The sequence below is a fragment of the Arachis ipaensis genome, chromosome B03 (assembly GCF_000816755.2).
Source record: "Arachis ipaensis cultivar K30076 chromosome B03, Araip1.1, whole genome shotgun sequence".
Classification (NCBI taxonomy): Eukaryota; Viridiplantae; Streptophyta; class Magnoliopsida; order Fabales; family Fabaceae; genus Arachis; species Arachis ipaensis.
The window spans coordinates 109,772,342-109,781,117 of NC_029787.2; the positions used below are offsets into that span (position 1 = coordinate 109,772,342).

Sequence of the window (8,776 nt, forward strand, 5' to 3'; positions counted from 1 at the left end):
TAACTAAAACATAAAATTATAATTAAATATAATAAATATATACATTAAAAGTGTCATAATAATAATTATTATTATTATAAAAAATTTCAATTATAAATATTCAAATTCACAATTTATACATGATGTATAGAGCTTTTAGTACTATATTATTTGGCCTACCTCTTACTACTATTAATTCATTTCTTAATATCAGGTATGAATTGTCAAAAACTCCCGTAAATTAAACAAGTTCAAATTTAATATATCTTCTTACTAAATATATTCAAATATATTATGAATATAAAATTAATTCAAAACTTTATTCAATCTAATAAAATTTATATTTAAATTAAAATATCTAAATTAACCCTAACATAATTTGGTTTTGCAAATATACCAAATTCTCTTTTTCTTTCTTTTTACTCTTATTAAGAGTAACATAATAATATTACATATACTTTAACCATTATTTTCTATTCAATTTTTTTTGTTCCAAATTTAAGAATTGATAACAAAAATTGAATTACAAATCAATTTTTTTCAGAATTCAATTCAATTCCATCTCATTAAAATTTCTAAACACATTCATTATCTTTTGAGTTTTAAGTTACACATTATGAAAAATTTTGTTCTATTATTCAATTTTTTTTATGCTTAAAGTTGCAACTATATATAAAAATGTGTTTGAAAGATTGTCAATGCGTGAAAGTCAATACAAATCTTTGCCTATTGATAAGAATTGGAATATGGCAAATGAAATTTTTCAAAGATTAAAGATTTTTTTTATGTGACTAAATTATTTTCTGAAACAACTTATCATACATCAAATCTTTATTTTTCTAAAGTTTGTGTGATTAAGTTGGTTTTGATGAAGTGAAAAAATTATGAAAATGAGGTAATTGAAGTAATGGCTACATGATAGCTAAGTTTGAAAAGTATTGGGGTGTGATTAATGTAGCTATGTCTATTGAGACTCTTTTAGATCCTAGGTACAAGATGTATTTGTTAAATTTTTTTCCATAAAATATATGGTGAGACGAAAGCATGTGATGTAATTGGTCAAATGAAAAAGATAGTGCAAGATTTAGTTTTAGAATATGCAACAAAGGAAAGAGAGAGAGAGACCAAGTTACTCAATTAGATATGCCGCCGCCACCACCAATTCCATCTAGTTCAAGGGAGAAAAAATTTTGTTATAAATCTTGGCAAGCTGATTTTGCTGCACATGCAAGTGAGGAATATTCATTTATTGATACAAAGAGCGAGTTGAATTATTATATTGAAAGAGACCAGTGCCACAAATTGAGCATAATTTTGATATCTTAAATTGGTGGGAATCAAATGGAGCAAAGTTTCCTACTTTGCAAGCTATTGCTAGAAATTTTTTGGCAATTCTTATCTCTAAAGTTGTCTCTGAATCTTTATTTAGTACGGGTAGTCGATTTATTACACCACGTTATAGTAGGTTGCACCCGAATACATTAGAGGCTTTAATGTGTAATTAAGATTGGGAATAAATGACCATTTGTACCCATGAAAGATGATAACGCTGACCTATGTACCCATGATAGATCGAAACTGATCTTGTACCCACGAGAGTTGCCCTCCGTGTGACAAAAATACCCTGTTTTGGTTAAGTGCTTGCTTCGTTATTATCCGAACCTACGTGGCAACCCTCCAAAATCCTATCCCTCTTCAATTTCATTTCTAATTTCAACCACCCATCCCTATTTCATAGCGGCAGCTTCCTCCTCCTCTGCCGCCACCACTGCTCTTCCGTCTCTTTGCACCTTCGTCTCATCCTCACGCTCTCTTTCCCAACTCTCCCTCTTTTTTAAACCCTTCTCCATCGCTGGTGTTCGACTTTTCGCAAAATCAACACCATCTATCAACTCTATTACGCGCTTGTATTTCTGCCACGGATTCTTCTCATCCCTCCCATGGACCATGCCAGCTCCGAAACGGAATAGTCTAGAAGCTCTTTATAGTCTTCTATGTCTAGTTGCTCGCAGTTACTCACGGAGAACGTGGTGAACTTTGTTCATCGAGTGCAGCGCTCAACACGGAAGTAGGGCTTGGGGGCTGATCTCGACGAGCTCGTTTTGGATGTTGGTGAGGCCTGAGTTTTGGTTTTCGATGTTCATGCAGGCTTGTGCAATAATGGAGTTTAGTTTTGGACTTCGATGCTGATGAAAGTGAAGCCTCAAATGATGAGGGTAAAAGCATGAAGATGGAAAAGAGATTAAGCAAAGCCATTATTATTTGCTAAATTATTATTTGCTAGAGTAGTGAAAAATTAGTAGGATATGTGTTTGTATTTGTGTTGTTCAGAACTAACTTTTATTTATAGACGAGTTTTTGCTTTTGGAGTTCAAGTGCTTTTCTTGAGAGTAATATTATTCACATTCACTTTGTACTTTTTTTTTTCTCTGGACAAAAGTGCCAAGTAATTCCAAAGCTTGCTTTTGATGGAGGCATGGCATGGTATTTTCCATACCCATAGATGTTTTGTGATTGTTTGGAGCTTCTCACTGATTGATGAAGGGGGTTTGGAAAAGAGGGAGAGTTGGGATTTGGGAAGGAAAGCGCGGGAATGATCGATAGTGCCAAGTAACGGAAAAGCAGCAGTGGCGGCAGAGGAGGAGGAAGCTGCCGTCATAAAAGAGGAATAGGTGGTTGAAATTAGAAATGGAATTGAAGAGGGATATGGTTTTGGAGGGTTGAGGTGCCACGTAGGTTCGGATAATAATAAAGCAAGCACTTAACCAAAACAGGGTATTTTTGTCACATGGAAGGCAACTTTTGTGGATACAAGATCAGTTTCGATCTATCATGAGTACATATGTCAGCGTTATCATCTTTTATGGGTACAAATGATCATTTATTCTTAAGATTGACTTTAAAATGAATTTGGCACCACAACTAACATAGGATTTGAGTGCTACACAATGTGATAAAAAAAAGGATTTAAAATTATGTTTTTATAACATAATGAATTATGTCTAGTTGTTTGTGAATATGTTTGATATCAAATATTTGTTGGTTATTACAATTTAAGTTTTTGAAGACTATAAAAATTATGTTTGTATTAACAATTGAAGATAATTTTTATTTTTTTTATTTTTTTTAATTTCTTTAATTTTTTCAATTTTTATTATTTTTTAGAAAAATCCGCGAATGTCCACAAAAACTCAAGTCTCCAATGAATGCAGAATCTCCGTCGCCATCCCTACGAGCAAGCCTTATCCTCACTTAAATGAAATGAATGAACGAAAGAATGCTGCTTGTTGCTAGAATCTTATCAGATGCACTGAGAACCATCCATTACAATTTACTAGATTCAGAAAATTTTCCTTTTCAACGTTTCTTTAAAGGTGGAAACTCAGGTGCAGTCGACTTCACGTAAAATTGATAACTGAGAGCCGTTAGATGATTTGACTGATTTGACTAAATTTTCATTTAACGGCTCTTAATTATCAAAACTTCACGTGAAGTCCACTGCACTGAGTTTTCACCTTCCTTGAATCATGTCCGCATCACGTGATGCCAAATGACAAATTGCAACGGCTTCAGCAACCCCCTCCACAATAATAAGTTCCTTTCACACCAAAACCTTTCATGAGTTACATGGTCAATCACATTGTTCCACATGCCACACTAGACCCTTCAGATTGAAGTTAGTTATAATGCTGCTTCTTTTGTAACTACCAAAACAGTTGCATTTGCACCATACCAGGATATATTATTACAATGTTAGTTGCTTTTCCATGTCATGCCATAAATAAATAACACTTTCTATCTGTGTTCTAGTTTAGTTGCACTTACGAATCCACAGATTGCAATGTTTGGGGGAAAGATTAGTAATGGTAACAGAACTATTCTGCATGATCTGTATGAGAAGCACAGTCAGAGCCCTTACTATGATAATCTTTCTCGTCCCATCTCCGATTTGCTTCCTCCATTCATTGCTGCTGGAATCAGGGGTATTACTAGCAACTCCGCGGTACTTTATGATTTATCTTCATCAACATCTTTAACAGAAAACTTCTTTTGTGTATTGCATTTAATTCCTTTACAATCTTCTTACTTGGCAGATTTTTGAAAGAGCCATAACTTTGTCAAATGCTTACAATGAACAGTTGATGTAAGTTTTCTTTTGTACTTGATTTTCAATACATAATGTTTTGCATAGAATATAGATTTGAAGTAGGTTGTGATATACTTTTTTATCTACTTTATCTCTTATGATTAAGCCAAAGGTATAAACTCTAGATAAAAAAATTTGGGTAAATTCTATTGAATCAAATTGGTGAACTCATTATTCTGATCTTCCGTATTGAGAAAAAAGATTCAGACTTGTGACACAGAAATTCGTTGACTGTTAGTAACGTAATTCAAAGGGCTAATAATTTGATTTGTGGTCAATCAGGAATTTGGTAGGGTCAGGGAAGGACTTAGAAAGTGCCTATTGGGAAGTGGTCGTAAAGGACTTAAAGGATGCATGCAAACCCTTGGAGCCAATTAATGAAAATAATGGGTTACATGGGTATGTTTCTGTTGAAGTTTCTTCAAAACTTGCAAATAACACCAAAGGGACAACTGAGGCAGCAAAATGGCTTCACAATAGGATTGGATTTCCAAATGTTTATATAAAAATACCTGCAACTAAAGAGTCCATCTCTTCTGTAAAGGAGGTCATTTCTCATGGAATAAGTGTAAATGTCACTGCAAGTTGTTATGCGCATTATGATGTCACCAAAATTTTATCCTTGCAGCATACAGAAGCAACAATATGCTCATTGTTTTTGTGTATTTTTTAACAGCTTATATTCTGTCTCTCTCAATACGAAGCAGTAATCGATGCTTACTTGGATGGTCTTGAAGCTTCTGAGATGGCTGATCTCTCAAGGTTTCAAGTTCTGCTGCTTTCTACATCAGTAGAGTGGACATTACAATTGACAAGAAACTTGAGCAACTTGGTACTTCTGAGTTTCTTGATCTTAGGGGAAAGGTATGATTAGAACCAATCATAATGCTGACTTCACCTAATGAGAAAATACTTAGTTGTTTTTGTTGTATAAATATCAGACAACCAAATAATGTTTGGTTTACTTGACAATTCCTCAGTTGCACAAGCAGTTTTGCCGTACCAGCTTGACCAGAAAAAGTTTTAGGTCCCGCGATGGGAGTGGCTGGAGAAGAGAGGTGCCAAGAAGCAGAGGTTGATGTGAGCATCAACCAATGTGAAAAGTGTAGTATACCCTGACACCTTATATGTTGATTCTCTTATTGGACCAGATACAGTAAGCCATATCAGTTGCCTTTCTATATTTACCTTGAATAATGTGTTTGTGATAATATAAATATAAGATAAGATTTACAAAGGTAACAAATGAAAAAAAAAAAACTCACAGCCAACAATTATAGATGAATGTAGGTTAGTAAATGCTAAGATTATCATCTCATTGTAAGAAGAAAAACTCTTATTTTTTATGTCTCCACAGATATCAACTATACCACCCCAAGCTCTTGAAGCATTTATGGAGCATGGTACTCTTTCAAGGATCATTTATTCAAATGTATCAGAGGCTGAAGGAGTTTACAATGCAATTGAGAGGCTGGGGATTGATTGGAGTTCTGATGGATCACAACTGGAGCATCAAGTGTTGGATTCTTTCACAAAAAGCTTTGACAATGTTCTTCACTGCTTGAAGGCTAAGCATAGTGATCTCATCAGCATATAGAATATATTTTAAGATTATAGACCCTTCTACATTTCAAGTTTATCAGTAAAACTCAATGCCAAAGATATATAGATTAGGCACCTTGCTTGCTGTTATGTACCTTAAACTATATCACCTCATAATTTTTTACTTTAATTTGCCCCCTATGAACAACATAATCACTAAACTCACTCTTGCAGTCTTGCCTGTAATAAATTAGGAAAGTTTCATGATACAAATTTTGTTTTGTGAGATTAAAAGTTATTACTTATTAGTAGTAAATCTAGAAGAACTTGTGCTGGATAAGAAGAGACGAACGAAAAAACCATTCTTTCCACACAAAACCATTCTCTTATCTTCTTCATCTTCTTCAGAGAGATAGAAAAAGGAACAGCAAAGAAAGTAGCAAAAAATGGCACAGGCAGCCACAGCAATGGCCTCAACACCACTGCAAAGTGTGGCCCTTGTTCAGTAAATGGTGGTGGTGGATTACGACCACCCTTGAAATGGAACCCATGACTTCGGGTCTCAAGTCATCGTTCTTCTCGGGCTCAATCAACCTCTTGCATCATCCCAATTAGAAACACCTTACTTCAGCAGCACCAAGGATTTCCATGGCGATTGCGGGGCTTGTCTCATTCTCAATCATGATATGATGATATACACGTTGTTTGAACTTCGAAATCCGAAATTTTCATGGTGATAACGATAGGACTCCCTTTGATAAGTTGCATGATAACTACTTCTGCCCCGGTAATTATTTTTTCCTCTGCTTAATTTCATCAAATACTTCATTACATAAGCACCAAGAAGATTTAAGCCTTATGCACCAGCTGTCACAAGAGTTGCAAATGATACATCCGTTAGAAAGGCAGAGCTCCAGAGGGATGAAGCCGTTGGGTGAATCCTCCATCTTTTTCTTTTTGAAGGATATGCAAGAAAAATTGAATTACACAAACATTGCTGGATTTAACTTTTATTTCTTACTGCAATTTTGGTGGGAATTGCAGCACTTGTTGGATTGTACTTCTACCTCAACACCCAATACTAGGTTGCACTCCTCATTACCTCTGAAATGTGGCGTTTAATGTGTTACTCTTGTTTTCTTTTCTTTCTTTCTTTTTGTACCTTATGTTTCATTCATAGAGGAATACATTATTGGTCATGTTTATAAACCCTGGCTAATCAAGAGTGGAAGAGTTCATTTCACTCTCTTCAGTCTCCATTCACATTATTAAAAAGAGCAATATATTTTTATATTTTCAACAATGTCGACAAGAAAGATGGTAGAGTTTTCTAAGATTTGATGCAAAGAATTTCTTCCCATGATTTATACAGGAACATTCTCCAAAAGAGAGAAAGAATTCTTGAAAATAACATGCAATGAAGCTATGGCATCAGCTTGAATGACATATACACGGCCATTCGTACTCGCTACTTAAAGTTCCCAAAGGGCTATAATAACAGTTCATATCATTCTAAACAACATTGATAAAGAACTTCAACTCAACTATTAAGCATGAGCAGTATGGCATGTATGGGGTATCCCTCTGATCAATGTCCCATGAGAAACAACATCAAGAGATGGTTCTAAGAGGGGGCTGCTTGTAAACAATACACAGATGCCTGCCAATTGGGATCATCAAGCACCGCACCAACCTCAAATGTCATCCATTCCTGGAATCACCCAATGGCAACAGCATTCATTACAAATTGTTGGGCTACGGTAAGGAGTTCTTAACCACCCAGGAAATTTTCGAGAGTAACTAAACGAGAAAAGATCAAATAAAAAGATATTATATTTAACTCAAAATCTTAAAATGTTAAAAGTAAATAAGAAGATATCACATCTAATTCAAAATTTCAAGGTGTTAAATTAACAGATTTCTTATTTTATAAACTTCTGGTTGTTTCTTGAAATGTTAAGTGACAAATGTAAAAAGTGTCATGAATTAATCTCACATTAAATTAAAAGAAAAAAAAAGAAAAAGTGAGTAATTTATAAGATAAAAACCCCAATAATTTGATAGCGTAAAATTTTGAATTAGATGTGGTGTATGTTGTCGCTGGTTCCTCCCAAACATTGCAGCAGAAATGGTCAAACATTCTTTTGACCCAGAAAGGTAGTAGCACCGTCGAGCCAGTTGGGGCGGAGAATGCCAACATCGAAATGGACCACCTTGCAGGTGGTGTTGAATGGGTGGAGGGTGCAGTAGGAGGTGCCGTTATCCCATTCGAGGTCGTAGGTGAGGACACCCAGCTGGTGCTGGATGATGTTGAAGTTGCGGCCGTTGGGCCAGTCGTACCATAAGTCTACCTTGTGCAGAGAACCGCTTCTGTTGTTGAAGAGCACCGAGTGGAATTGATCAGGCCATGTTGCTGGAAGTGGCTCCTCTGCCATTAACGGCGACAGCTGAAGAAACAGAGGAAGAAGTAGAAGAAACACACAGACGGGTCTAAGAGCATCTCCAATGAGAGTAAAAATTAAAGCCCAATTACTATTATGTAAGAAGGAAAGAAGGCTTATGCGTTGGAGTAGGAAGGAAGGGAGTTCCCACACAAATTCCAAGGAGGAGGAGTCCCTCTAAACAGGGACTTCTATGAAACAATCAACAATTTGGCAAGTTAGTTAGAAAATAAATAATTATATATAATGTTAATTAACTAAAGTTAGTTCCTCCTAATGGAGAAGAGAGATGCTTTGAGTTCCTATTTACTGTTGACGCAAAAGGTGATGTGGAGTTACTTTTTATGACAGGTGGGCCATAAACAGAAACTGAATGAGTTCCCTACTGGAAATGGTCTAATGCCGGTTGCAGAGGCCATTCTCGTGCTTTGCTGTGAGTATCAGTGCGAGTACCGAGCTCAATCCTCACTCGTCCTTTTTTCCTTTCTCTTTTTATCTTTTAATCGCAAATAAAGCAGGACCAATTCTATCCACGCTCCGCTTTGAGTATGAAATATGAATAGACTTTCGCAATATTTTTGTGGACATATTTAATATTTTATACATCATACATCTTTTATTTTTAATATTAAAATTAATTATAAAAAATATTAATAATATAAAGGTG

The 8,776-nt window shown here is 35.2% G+C and overlaps 2 pseudogenes; one reads left to right on the top strand and one right to left on the bottom strand.

The window, feature by feature from the left end:
- Nucleotides 3,565-7,043, top strand: LOC107634603 (annotated as a pseudogene).
- On the bottom strand, nucleotides 6,822-8,315 carry LOC107633537 (annotated as a pseudogene).